At 38.0% G+C, this 7984-nt stretch overlaps 2 pseudogenes; one reads left to right on the forward strand and one right to left on the reverse strand.

The window, feature by feature from the left end:
- Positions 1-928: 928 nt before the first annotated feature.
- LOC134911976 (5S ribosomal RNA) lies at positions 929-1048 on the reverse strand (annotated as a pseudogene).
- Positions 1049-5920: 4872 nt separating this feature from the next.
- On the forward strand, positions 5921-6040 carry LOC134911978 (5S ribosomal RNA; annotated as a pseudogene).
- Positions 6041-7984: the final 1944 nt, after the last annotated feature.

The following is a 7984-nucleotide window of genomic DNA, read 5'->3' on the forward strand; positions in this document are numbered from 1 at the left end:
AGATGTATTTTACATACAATTTATATTAAAACATAAAAAACAATGATGGAGCAGTATAATGAATGACATGGAGAGGCTTCCCATGTTTTTAGTGCAAAAACGAGTATTATAACTTTGTTTTAACAGTTTAAATGAGTAGTTTGTGTTAAAAGGCGCACTTCCGCCACACTTCCGGTTTCGGCGGGACTCCAGTGCGCATGCGCAGATGCCAGTGCGCATGCGCAGATGCCCCACTTCCGGTTTCGCGTCTCCGGAGTGCGCATGTGCAGACGCCGCACTTCCGGTTTTCGCGTCTCATTCACTGTGGGTGTTCGGGACTTCATGCCCCACTTCCGTTCTGACAGTTCAGACGTTTCTAGTCCCCACTTCCGGTTTGTAAGTCCGGAGTCACATGATGCTTGATCTTCTTGTGAGGGTGTTTGGGAGAGTTCTATGTTTGAGCGGTGGCCATTTTATTGAAGTCCCTATACGCGGACAAATATTCTCCATACATATTTCCCATTGACATGAAATAAACGGAAATAAACATTCGTTAGTATCAATGTACTTTAGGTATTGTCAATAAAGAATCATGATACATTTCTTGCGTGGATTGTGTCCACTGTCCACTCTTATATGTGAGGCATAGTATTAGATTAATAAATGGCATTTTTCTTATAAAAAATGGCAGAAGGAAAAACGGACTTTATAATCTAGTTAAAATGTCATATGTTATTTATAAGCAGATTATGGATATTTTTTATATCATATATACATAACAGGTGCAACTGTGAGGATATCTATATTTACTAGTGCATATATTTAAACATCATATATGTGCTTTTGATGACAATTAGTGATCTGGGCTTAATTATGTGCTCAATTGGTAGGAGAATCATACGTATTGCATAAGTAAACATGTTTAGACACTTTCGAGTTTTTAAACCATTTTTTACAGTACTTTATCTTCCCAGGGGGTCACCCTCTTGGTACTGTTAAAGCCCAACACTGCTTAGCTTCCAAGATCGGACGGGCTTGGGCGTGGAGCCAGTGTGGTATGACTGTATCTTATTGGTTATGATAAACACACTCATTTCTGTGTCAAAATGTTTTTATTTTCATGCTCACGTATACATTAGTTTAGTGTTGTAACAGTCGTGAAATAAAATATGAAGATATCAATGACCTTATAGGAAGGGGGCAATTTCATAGCCCTCATTAAATCCTGCCGGGTGCATCGTGTTGAGCTGGTAAATCCAAAACATTTCTCTTTGGGACAGTTTATTCGCCAAGTCTCCGCCTCTTTCTCCAATTTGTACATGTTCTATTGCTTTAAACGATAGGTCTTCTGGGTTTGATTTATGTTCCAAAAGGAAATGTCTGTAGATGAGGTGGGTATCGAGCTTGTTTTTGATGCTCCTGATGTGTTCCTGAATTCTTATTTTGAGTATGCGCTTCGTTTTCCCCACATACTTCTTCTTGCATGTGCACTCCAATAAATAGATGACTGAGCTGCTGTTGCAATTGAGAAATTCCTTAATCTTGAATTCTTTAGCATTTCCGGAGTCAGAGAAAGTTTTCCTGTTTGGGTTTAAGAATTTGCAGATGTTGCATCGTCCGCATTTGAAAGATCCCGTGCACTTCATAAATGTTTGGGAGGTTTTTTCTTTGTTGGTGTTGCATAACATACTTGGTGCAAGGTGGTCTTTGAGACTTTTGGATTTGCGGAATACTATCTGTGGTTTTTCTGGCAGGATTTCCTTTAGTACATGATCCATGAGCAGGATTTTCCAATGTTCCCTGAGGGATGTTTTGATATGATTCTCATGTTGGTTAAATGTGGTAATGAATGCAGTTGACTCCTTCGGGGCTTCCTTCTTTTTGTATTCTAGAAGGTCTTCTCTTTTTAGGGTGTTTGTTCTTACAGTAGCTTTGTCCAGTATTGATTTCGGGTATGACTTATCCTCAAAGCGTTTTCTGTAGATGGCTACCTGTTCATTGCAGTCCTCTTTCCTGCTACAGTTCCGTTTTATTCTATGGAACTGAGAATAAGGGATGTTATCCTTCCATGTTTTTGCGTGGCTGCTTTGATAATGTAGGTAGCTATTTTTGTCTACCCCTTTGATGAAGTTCCTGGTTACCACTGATGAGCCTTCGCCTATTAGTACAAGGTCCAAGTACTCTATAGAGGTTTTACTTGTATTGTACGTAAAGGTAAGATTCATATCATTGGTTTTTAAAAGATTAAAAAATTCCATAAAAAGTTCCAGACTGCCATCCCATATTATTAAAATGTCATCAATATAGCGTTTGTATAAAATCACATTATTTTTGTAAAATCGGGTATTGTACACATGAAGTTCCTCCCATTGTCCCATAAATAGGTTTGCGAAACTCGGTGCAAATATCGTACCCATCGCGGTCCCACAGCGTTGAAGATAAAAGCTCTCTAAGAATTTAAAATAATTTCGGCTTAAGATAAAATTCATCACATCACAGATAAAAGATCTTTGTGTAATTGTGAGGGTGGGGTCTTTGTCTAAAAACTCCTTGCAAGCCTTAATACCTTTAGAATGCTCGATGCACGTATACAGGGACTGGACATCTAAAGTAATCCATAAAAAGGTGTCCTTCCATTCAACTGATTTCATCAGGTTCAATACCATAGTGGTGTCTTTAAGGTAAGAAGGTAATTCCTTGACATATGGGTTTAAGAAGACATCCACATATTCAGATAGTTTCGATGTTAGGGAGTCAATACCAGCGACAATAGGTCTCCCTGGGGGATTCAAGAGGTTTTTATGAATCTTCGGTAAATAGTAGAAAATGGGGGTAATAGGACTAGATTGCATTAGGAATTGGAATTCTTCCTTTGTGATACTTCCATTCCGGAGTCCTTGTGTGAGGAGTGATCTCAACTCTTCTATATAGGCATCCTTGGGATCATTCTGTAGTAGTTCATAGGATGTGGTATCTCCTAATAGACGATGAGCTTCTTTCACATAGTTGTCTCGATCCAGAATAACTAGTCCCCCCCCTTTATCAGCCGGTTTTATCACTATTTCCGAATTTTTCTGTAGTTTCTTGAGTGCCTCTTTTTCTCTATTAGTGAGATTTTTTGTGGCCACTGGTGCAAGATTGGTGTCGCATAAATCTTTTTTCACCAAATCATAAAATATACTGATATGGTTGCCTTTAGATTCGATCGGATAGTATTTCGATTTGCGTTTCAACCCAGACCTTGATGCTTCCTCATAGTTCGTGATGATGGCATTGTCCTTACGTGCAAAATGTCTTTTGAGTGTAAGCTTACGGATAAATTTGTTTAGGTCTATAAATGTCTCAAATTTATTCAATTTTTCTGTGGGTGCGAATGATAAACCTTTACTTAATAAAGAAGTTTCATAATTTGTTAGTGCATGTTTCGAAATGTTGAAGATGCCCTGCTCCTCAGGGACTAGTGCTGTACATTCCTCCTTTTGGTGTTGTATTCTTTCCCTCCTGCCGCCCCGTTTTCCTCTTCTTCTGCATGGGGCCTTTTTAAAGGGGATGCATGTGTTGATTCTTCTTGTAGTGTGCCTCTCAACGTATTTTTTGGGCGTGCTCCTAGGCGTGGTGATAAAAAAACTTTTTCGTCTGTTGATCCTAATCTTCGTAGAGTAGAATATTTATTTTGTGTCTTGATCTTTTGTGTATGGTGAGAATCCTTTCTGGTGTTAGATCTGCCTCTGTGTGGTACCGTTTTCCACACTTGGTTCCCACGATTATGTGTATTCGTAGCGGTAAATCTGCTCCAATTCTTTGTTTTACCATTGTCATAGTCCTCTTTGTCACGAAGAAACTTTTTTTCTTTACCCCGTATGACTTCTTCCTCTATACGTTCTAATTTCTTATTAAGAACCTGTTCATTGATTCTGTAGTCCTCTTTGGTTTTGTGAGGTTCTAGTTCACTTTCCTTCTCCTTTATGTCTTTCTCAATGGAAGGGACATTCTTTCTCCTTTCGGCAATCAACAATTTCATTAAATTTATTGAGCACGTGTGTAGGGTGGAGTCCCATTTTTCCATGAATTCTGGATCAGATGTTCCAATGGTGGGTTGTTTCACTAGTCTCAGTCCCCTCGGTACTCTGTTGACTGATATATAATGTTCCAAACCTTTTATGTCCCACCATGTTTTAATTTCTTTTACCAGGAGTCTCTCCATGTCCCAAAACAGATCATCCAAGTCCCTGGAGGGAGTTGGGATGTCAGTCACTTTGTCTTCGCTAAATATTTTCTGGCACCAGTCATTTCTTTTGTTGGTGCGTTCATTAATTCTGAACATAATTTTTGGGTGTTTTTTAGACCACAGCACCAGGCAGCTAAACAGTTGACCAGTCTTAAATGTAAAAAATATGAGTAAAGCGCCACATGTGGGGGAAAACAACACCTGAAATTAAATATACTTATATGTAAAAAACACTCCCTTATGAGTAATAGGGTGTCAGCCGTCCCCTAAACAGTTTTACAGCATTGGTGAGATGCTGTATAAGATTAGATAAGTATGGGTAGATAGGGGTGATGGCGACCAGCTGGTGTTTTTATATACCACAATACTTAGCGGACTAGTATCATAAATAGAGGACTGGATTAAGGAAAAAACTCCTTTTTATGTAAAAGAGAAATAACAATTTATTTTATCAATAAAAAATATATATATATTTTACACTTGCTTTTCTAAAAGATACATATAAAACCGATTCCTCTACAGATATAAAAAATGTATTAAAACGGATTATATAGTAAAAAGCAATTGTATAGAATATTTTAAGACATAGAATGAAAAGAGATAAAAATGTTTTTTTTTTAAAATTTTGTAGTTAGTAAAAAGCAGCTTAACTTAGGGTGGAAGGTCATACAGGAGATCCCAACGCGTTTCGTCTATCTGACTTCATCAAGGGGTAGTGACTGAATGATCCCAGTGGGCTTAAATACCCACTGATGAGGAGCTACTGGTTATGACATCACTTCCTGTCTGTTATTGATGAGAAGATGTATTTTACATACAATTTATATTAAAACATAAAAAACAATGATGGAGCAGTATAATGAATGACATGGAGAGGCTTCCCATGTTTTCTAGAATACAAAAAGAAGGAAGCCCCGAAGGAGTCAACTGCATTCATTACCACATTTAACCAACATGAGAATCATATCAAAACATCCCTCAGGGAACATTGGAAAATCCTGCTCATGGATCCTGTACTAAAGGAAATCCTGCCGGAAAAACCACAGATAGTATTCCGCAAATCCAAAAGTCTCAAAGACCACCTTGCACCAAGTATGTTATGCAACACCAACAAAGAAAAAACCTCCCAAACATTTATGAAGTGCACGGGATCTTTCAAATGCGGACGATGCAACATCTGCAAATTCTTAAACCCAAACAGGAAAACTTTCTCTGACTCCGGAAATGCTAAAGAATTCAAGATTAAGGAATTTCTCAATTGCAACAGCAGCTCAGTCATCTATTTATTGGAGTGCACATGCAAGAAGAAGTATGTGGGGAAAACGAAGCGCATACTCAAAATAAGAATTCAGGAACACATCAGGAGCATCAAAAACAAGCTCGATACCCACCTCATCTACAGACATTTCCTTTTGGAACATAAATCAAACCCAGAAGACCTATCGTTTAAAGCAATAGAACATGTACAAATTGGAGAAAGAGGCGGAGACTTGGCGAATAAACTGTCCCAAAGAGAAATGTTTTGGATTTACCAGCTCAACACGATGCACCCGGCAGGATTTAATGAGGGCTATGAAATTGCCCCCTTCCTATAAGGTCATTGATATCTTCATATTTTATTTCACGACTGTTACAACACTAAACTAATGTATACGTGAGCATGAAAATAAAAACATTTTGACACAGAAATGAGTGTGTTTATCATAACCAATAAGATACAGTCATACCACACTGGCTCCACGCCCAAGCCCGTCCGATCTTGGAAGCTAAGCAGTGTTGGGCTTTAACAGTACCAAGAGGGTGACCCCCTGGGAAGATAAAGTACTGTAAAAAATGGTTTAAAAACTCGAAAGTGTCTAAACATGTTTACTTATGCAATACGTATGATTCTCCTACCAATTGAGCACATAATTAAGCACAGATCACTAATTGTCATCAAAAGCACATATATGATGTTTAAATATATGCACTAGTAAATATAGATATCCTCACAGTTGCACCTGTTATGTATATATGATATAAAAAATATCCATAATCTGCTTATAAATAACATATGACATTTTAACTAGATTATAAAGTCCGTTTTTCCTTCTGCCATTTTTTATAAGAAAAATGCCATTTATTAATCTAATACTATGCCTCACATATAAGAGTGGACAGTGGACACAATCCACGCAAGAAATGTATCATGATTCTTTATTGACAATACCTAAAGTACATTGATACTAACGAATGTTTATTTCCGTTTATTTCATGTCAATGGGAAATATGTATGGAGAATATTTGTCCGCGTATAGGGACTTCAATAAAATGGCCACCGCTCAAACATAGAACTCTCCCAAACACCCTCACAAGAAGATCAAGCATCATGTGACTCCGGACTTACAAACCGGAAGTGGGGACTAGAAACGTCTGAACTGTCAGAACGGAAGTGGGGCATGAAGTCCCGAACACCCACAGTGAATGAGACGCGAAAACCGGAAGTGCGGCGTCTGCACATGCGCACTCCGGAGACGCGAAACCGGAAGTGGGGCATCTGCGCATGCGCACTGGCATCTGCGCATGCGCACTGGAGTCCCGCCGAAACCGGAAGTGTGGCGGAAGTGCGCCTTTTAACACAAACTACTCATTTAAACTGTTAAAACAAAGTTATAATACTCGTTTTTGCACTAAAAACATGGGAAGCCTCTCCATGTCATTCATTATACTGCTCCATCATTGTTTTTTATGTTTTAATATAAATTGTATGTAAAATACATCTTCTCATCAATAACAGACAGGAAGTGATGTCATAACCAGTAGCTCCTCATCAGTGGGTATTTAAGCCCACTGGGATCATTCAGTCACTACCCCTTGATGAAGTCAGATAGACGAAACGCGTTGGGATCTCCTGTATGACCTTCCACCCTAAGTTAAGCTGCTTTTTACTAACTACAAAATTTAAAAAAAAAAACATTTTTATCTCTTTTCATTCTATGTCTTAAAATATTCTATACAATTGCTTTTTACTATATAATCCGTTTTAATACATTTTTTATATCTGTAGAGGAATCGGTTTTATATGTATCTTTTAGAAAAGCAAGTGTAAAATATATATATATTTTTTATTGATAAAATAAATTGTTATTTCTCTTTTACATAAAAAGGAGTTTTTTCCTTAATCCAGTCCTCTATTTATGATACTAGTCCGCTAAGTATTGTGGTATATAAAAACACCAGCTGGTCGCCATCACCCCTATCTACCCATACTTATCTAATCTTATACAGCATCTCACCAATGCTGTAAAACTGTTTAGGGGACGGCTGACACCCTATTACTCATAAGGGAGTGTTTTTTACATATAAGTATATTTAATTTCAGGTGTTGTTTTCCCCCACATGTGGCGCTTTACTCATATTTTTTACATTTAAGACTGGTCAACTGTTTAGCTGCCTGGTGCTGTGGTCTAAAAAACACCCAAAAATTATGTTCAGAATTAATGAACGCACCAACAAAAGAAATGACTGGTGCCAGAAAATATTTAGCGAAGACAAAGTGACTGACATCCCAACTCCCTCCAGGGACTTGGATGATCTGTTTTGGGACATGGAGAGACTCCTGGTAAAAGAAATTAAAACATGGTGGGACATAAAAGGTTTGGAACATTATATATCAGTCAACAGAGTACCGAGGGGACTGAGACTAGTGAAACAACCCACCATTGGAACATCTGATCCAGAATTCATGGAAAAATGGGACTCCACCCTACACACGTGCTCAATAAATTTAATGAAATT

The sequence above is a fragment of the Pseudophryne corroboree genome, chromosome 4 (assembly GCF_028390025.1).
Source record: "Pseudophryne corroboree isolate aPseCor3 chromosome 4, aPseCor3.hap2, whole genome shotgun sequence".
In the NCBI taxonomy this organism is placed as follows: domain Eukaryota; kingdom Metazoa; phylum Chordata; class Amphibia; order Anura; family Myobatrachidae; genus Pseudophryne; species Pseudophryne corroboree.